Below are 6740 nucleotides of genomic sequence, written 5' to 3'. Positions count from 1 at the left end.
TCCTTTCTTTATCCAGCACCATTGGTTACCAATCAACTATCACATCCAGCACAAAATCCTCACTGTGACTCATAAATTCTGTCTTCAGGGATCCCGCCATATTTCTCTGGTCCTTGAATGACCAATGCCTACACGTCCCAGCACCAGCCACCGCAAGAATAGAGTCCACAAGACAATTTGCTTTTTACTGCATCGTCCCTTCCCTTGGAAATCCCTCCCTTCTATGCTCTGCTTTGAGCTTGCCTTTTCCAAGTTTAAGGCATCTCTCCAAACTGACCTATTCAAATTGATTTTGTTGAAAACTCATGACCTCTCCCCACATCCGGGTGGTGGCGAACCATACTGAGGGGCATAATTGAATGGGGAGCCCAAGTTTTCATGAGGGCGTCCTCGCGAAGGGGAGGGGAAACCCGTATTATCAAAACAAGATGGGCGTCCATCTTTCGTTTCGATAATACGGTAGGGGACGCCCAAATCTTAACATTTAGGTTGACCTTAGAGATGGCCAACCTAAATGTTGAGATGGTCAACCTTAGAGATGGTCGTCACCGGTTTTCAGCCATAATAGAAACCGAGGACACCCATCTCAAAAACAACCAAATCCAAGCCCTTTGGTCATGGGAGGAGCTAGAATTCATAGTGCACTGGTCCCCCTCACATGCCAGGACACCAACCGGGCACCCTAGGGGGCACTGCAGTGGACTTCAGAAATTGCTCCCAGGTGCATAGCTCCCTTACCTTGGGTGCTGAGCCCCCAACCCCCCCAAAACCCACTACCCACAACTGTACACCACTACCATAGCCCTAAGGGGTGAAGGGGGCACCTACATGTGGGTACAGTGGGTTTCGGGTGGGTTTTGGAGGGCTCACATTTACCACCACAAGTGTAACAGGTGGGGGGGGGGGAGATGGGCCTGGGTCCGCCTGTCTGAAGTGCACTGCACCCACTAAAACTGCTCCAGGGACCTGCATACTGCTGTGATGGAGCTGGGTATGACATTTGAGGCTGGCATAGAGACTGGCAAAAAATATTTTTAGAGGTTTTTTTTAGGGTGGGAGGGGGTTGGTGACCACTGGGGGGAGTAAGGGGAGGTCATCCCTCCGTTGGTCATCTGGTCAGTTAGGGCACCATTTCACAGCTTGGTAGCAAGAAAAAATGGACCAAGTAAAGTTGGCCAAGTGCTCGTCAGGGACACCCTTCTTTTTTCCATTATCGGCCAAGGACGCCCATCTCTTAATCATGTCCCAGTCCCACCTTCGCTACGGTGCCGACACCCAAACCCCCCGTGAACTTTGGTCATCCCCGCGACGGAAAGCAGTTGAGGATGCCCAAAATTGGCTTTCGATTATGCCGATTTGGGCAACCCTGAGAGAAGGACGCCCATCTCCCGATTTGTGTCGGAAGATGGGCGCCCTTCTCTTTCGAAAATAAGCCTGACTGTGTCCTAGACTGTATGTTCAAATGTTCCTTTTAGTTTGACCTCCCTACTTCCCTATGCCTATGAATAATTGATACTGACCTTTGCTTTCATCTTTCCTATTGAACATTGACATTCCTTTCTGTTTCTTTGATTTTAAATTTCGTTGTAAACCACTATGCTGTTAATTACGAATGGTGGTATAGCAAATAAAGTAAGACCATAGCCATAACCGTAACCACTTGTGCACGCAATTATGCATGGCAGTAGTAAAATTATGCACCCAAGTTTATAGATGTTACGATCAGGATGGTGAACCATTGAACTGTAGCCCAGAGAGCTATGGTAGACAAGTCTCCAGCACAGCAGAGGAGTGCAATAAGAGCAAGACTTGATACCTCAAGAAGTAGCGAGGCACGGTAGAGACTAAAAGGGAGTGCAGTAAAACAAGGTACATGCCCATGCACAAGGATAGGAGTGTCTAAGGAACCCATTCACACTAAAGCTGAAAGTGTCTCAGGAACCTGCTCATACAAGAAGCGTACAGGAACCCACTCACACAAGATGATGAAGGCATACAGGAATCAGACCAATGATCCATCTAGCCCAGTATCCTGTTTTCCAAACTGTGGTCAAGCCCAGTCACAAGTACCTGGCAGAAGCCCAAATCATGGCAACACTCCATACTATAAATCCCAGGGCAAGCAGTTGCTTCCCGTGTCTGCCTCAATAGCAGACTATGGACTTTTCCTCCAGGCATTTCTCCAAACCTTTTTTAAATCCAGATATGCTAACTGCTGTTACCACCTCCTCCGGCAAAGAGTTCCAGAGCTTAACTATTCTTTGAGTGAAAAAAAATTTCCTCCTATTTGTTTTAAAAATATTTCCATGTAACTTCCTCGAGTGTCCCCTAGTCTTTGTACTTTTGGAACGAGTAAAAAAATCGATTTACTTCTACTCGTTCTACAGCACAGGATTTTGTAGACCTCAGTCATATCTCCCCTCATCTGGCTCTTTGCCAAGCTGAAGAGCTCTAACCTCTTTAGCCTTTCCTCATACGAGAGGAGTTCCACCCCTTTATCCTTTCAGTTGCTCTTCTTTGAACCTTTTCTAATTCCGCTGGATCTTTTTTGAGATATGGTTAAATACCCAGCCAGGGGCGTCAGCACAGTGTCTTGGCGTGGCATGGGAATGCGCCCACAAGGGCCTGTGGGATTTCCATGAGCATCGGGAAATGCACCTACCAGTGCTGAGAGTTGGCAGACGGCACCAGCCCGGAGTCATGGTAGGACCGTGACAATAGAATTTGGGGGTAATATGCATTATTCAACACTATAAAGATTAGAATTCATATCTACACCTTCCATGCCTTAGGTTGCTATTCCCAGCAAGTATCATGCAATACTTTAAGCTTTTATATAAAACATATACCCTGGCACCGCAAGACTCTTGAATTTCATTTACGGCCGCAACATACAACCAGTGCAGAGTTGGTGTTGCTATCACACTACGCTGTTAAATGTCCTAAGCAATCTTGTTTTAAGTAAAACAAGTCTTTAGAAACAGAGGTGACCCCCAGAAGTGATAAGTGAAGAGGTTCACCTGAAAGTCTGTTATCAGCTATTTGTGCCTGGCTTCGTTTCAGATTTCTCATTTCGATGTGACGGCAGGCTGAAAATTGGATAGATACCGCTTTCACCTCAGACAAGACTTTCACTTTTTGTTTTCAAGGGCAACTGGAGTGTGTTACCGTCTAAGGTCATAGAAAATCAGGTGAACGAGAAAAGCAACATTTCGGCGGTGGGGAGATCAGTCGTTCTTACATGTTTGAATCTAAGAGCATACGGGAGGGTGATAATCTGCCTTGTAAAACATTATGGGAGACTTAGAGTATAAATGCATTTATGTATGCTTTGAAGCATTTCCCATATCTTACCCTTAATACTTTGCAAGCATTAAAATCCTATTTAGCTAGGTTTCCTCGCTGTTTTCTATAAGCAGAGGGCCAAGATGGAAAAGTGAAACCTTGTCTGTTTCATCCTCTCTTGTTAATGAAATCTTGTTCAACCCCCCTTCCCTGTGTGTGTTTTCCTTTTTTCACTTGCCTGCAATTTTCTGGCATGACTGGTGGTTTGTGAACAGTAAAACACCTTCTTTACGGATCCAATAAACAGTGAATCCAAGAGCCTGAAATAATATCCAGTATACCCTTGAATAGGAGTGAGGTTATGTGCAAAATTAACCCTAGCATAATTGTATAAGCTAGGTACTAACACTTAGGTACTCACTGTGTACCTAAATGATTAGACTATAGTATACTGAAATACATGAGTAGCTTGAATAGTGCATATTTGCATGGATGGGATTTATATAGGGCTCCCATCCATGCAAATATTCACGATCCTATCACCCGCCATCAGGGCATGTAAATGGAGGTGCAGAATTATAGATTTCCCAAGCAAAATGGGGGAGAGAGAGAGAGAGAGAGAGATAGAGAGATAGGCAAGAACTTAGTCTTGGTACTGAGTGTGACCAATTTACATTTGGGATAGGCTTGGGGTGGCCTTTATACTTGCAACTGTTGGATATCTCCTGTGTGATGATACATGCATTATTTGTGTTATTCCAATAATGAACTTGAAAGAATGTTATAGAATTATTTAAAGTAAAATAATGTATACCTATATCCCTCGTTATTCAGCCAGCATCAGGCTGCGCGGTCACTATTGTCGTGCATTATTTTCTCCTACATAATAGTGCAGATGTATCACTGTTAATGTGCATTAATAGGGTGTTTTAGTAACTATAATCCATAGAGCTTTGTGAATGGCAGAGTCATGCATTCAACCTTTGATTTTACATTAGGATCTTTGATGTAACCTACCAGCTGTTTGCTACCCAAGAAGTGCCCATTCTGATGTCTACCATTCCTTAAAAATTAATTTTAATAACCAATTAGCGGGTTTAACACTGACATTTCATGCTAGCATGTTCTTGTTTGTGTCTTTCTGAAAAATAATAATAATGCAAGTGCAATGGTGACTCACTTTGTAGGTCAGAAGTAATGTGTGATTTGCACAGTGGGTTCTTAAATCTTGCTACAGTGACAAGCAATTAAGCGATGACAAGCGAGTCAATAAGGAGAACTGAATTCAGCAGAAATACCACTATGGAATGACCAGTGCACTAAAGTTTTCTGACGTAAGTTTTCAATAAAGCTTTTAAATGCAAAGTACATTTGTCCTTTTTCACCCACGCAACATGAGCTAATTTCCAAACACAACGCACCAAAATCTATTGGGATCTACTTTCTGAATTGTGTTTGCTCTTAATTTGGCACTTACCATATGCTTCTGGTTAACGGGGGTGCCACGCTAAACCATAAATGTTCTAATTCCACATCAAGAAGGAAATGTATACATTTTTTGTTGTTGTAAATCTTGTTTTACATGCATATAAGGGGCTTTTATAAAAATTACCCTAGCTGGTATGAGATTAAAAGTATAGGCATTGGCCTGGAGGAGTAGCCTAATGGTTAGGGGAGTGGCCTAAAAACCAGTGAAGGTAGGTTCAATTTCCAGTGCAGTTCCTTGTGACTTCGGGCAAATCACTTAGGAGCCCTTTTAGAAAGGCGCATAGGCACCTACCCAATTTAAATTGGCGCTACTGCATGTCCATTTTTCACGTGCACCCAAAATATGCGGAAGAAAATATTTTCTATTTTCTACCACGTGGCACTTACCCAGTGGTAATCAGCAGTCTATGTGCGCTGGCCGTTTACCGCCCGGTTAGCGCATGAGACCTTACCGCTAAGTCAATGGGTGGCAGTAAGGTCTCAGGCTGAAAATGGATGCGTGCTATTTTTGATTTTGTCGCACGTCCATTTTTGGCCACAAAAAAATGCTTTTTATCCAGGCATGCTGAAAAATGTGCGCTGAAAAATCGACCTCCTTGTGTCCGAAACATGTGCCTACACCAGCGCAGGCCACGTTCAGGTGCACCTTAGTAAAAGGGCCCCTTAGAGCCGTGTTTACTATGGTGCGCTAGCATTTCTAGCGCATGCTAACCATGTTAGCGCCCATATGGGCATCTATATGGTGTATACTTGCTCTAGACCATAGTTCTATAACTACGTTCTAGATCGTCCTAAAATTCTAACACTGGATATTTTGATCGATATGACCACTCCCACAACACCCACTCCTCTGGAGAGGGTGCTAAATTTTGTCCCTTCGGATAGGGAGAACCTTACCCAGTTGTGCCGCCATGCCAATGTTCAGTGTTATCGGTGCTAGCAATTCGGCCATTACGCGGCTACATGTCCTCATCCGCCACAACACAAATTTAGAAAACAATGTCGCCAAATCCCTAATCCAAACTGATTTTCGAGACCCCACGATTTTGTTGCTCACAGTCACTCACGCTATTGAGTTCCTCATTTAGTATCCAGAAACCATTTCTATGTATGTGTGTTGGCGTGATGTTTCTGTTTCTATTACATGTGACATAGGTCTGTTAATAACCCTGTTCTTTATTCTAAACTTTTAAAGGTTAAAATTGCAAGTGTATATTGATGGTACCATACAAATGACCTAACTAAATCAGCAGGTTATTTATTTGCCTTTATACATAGCCTCCCTGGGGATTTCTTATCAGCTGCAGGGATGGGCAATCCCCGGAGGGTGCTCCTTTTATATTTTTTTATTTCTACACCTTAACCGACTTATGTATGTCATTTAAGTCCATGCGGGATCCCTTTTAAATGAAGCTGTATATTGCTTATTTTTGATGTGTTCATATGCTATAATGAACTTCTGTGTTGACTTTGTTTGCATCTGCGGAACTGCTTTTTAGTTTTTTATGAATATAAAGCCTTTTGAAGTCTGTTTATGGTGTGTAAGATCTGAAAGTTTCGCCAATTCCTCATTTACAGGAACCAGATGGGGCTCGTCCGGGATTTGAACCCGGGACCTCTTGCACCCGAAGCGAGAATCATACCCCTAGACCAACGAGCCACCTTCCTTTGCCCCTTCCCCTGGCCCCGCTGCTGACACACCCCCATTTATACCCACGACCCGCCTCCTAACCCTCCCTTGTCTGAATTCTCCCCCTGTACTGCTCATTTTCTGATTCTTGTATTTACGCACTTGTTCTCCATGACTCTCGCAAGACGTTATGACTTCTTTCAATAAATTAACCACTTAAGTTGCACTACTGGTCTGTTTAAGTTTTGCCTTTCCCCAGATGGATACAGGAATCACCTTGACGTCCCTCACTGAGGGGACAGCTGTCAGTGGAGAAGAGCTACCACTTAATGTAGCA

At 43.7% G+C, this 6740-nt stretch overlaps 1 non-coding gene across 1 annotated transcript; it reads right to left on the bottom strand.

The window, feature by feature from the left end:
- Positions 1-6361: 6361 nt before the first annotated feature.
- Positions 6362-6433, bottom strand: TRNAP-CGG. Its single transcript has one exon. It is a non-coding gene; the product is annotated as a tRNA-Pro (tRNA).
- Positions 6434-6740: the final 307 nt, after the last annotated feature.

The sequence above is a fragment of the Microcaecilia unicolor genome, chromosome 11 (assembly GCF_901765095.1).
Source record: "Microcaecilia unicolor chromosome 11, aMicUni1.1, whole genome shotgun sequence".
Taxonomy (NCBI): domain Eukaryota; kingdom Metazoa; phylum Chordata; class Amphibia; order Gymnophiona; family Siphonopidae; genus Microcaecilia; species Microcaecilia unicolor.
Note: the sequence above shows the minus strand (reverse complement) of the source record. Positions and strands in the feature narration are given on the sequence as shown.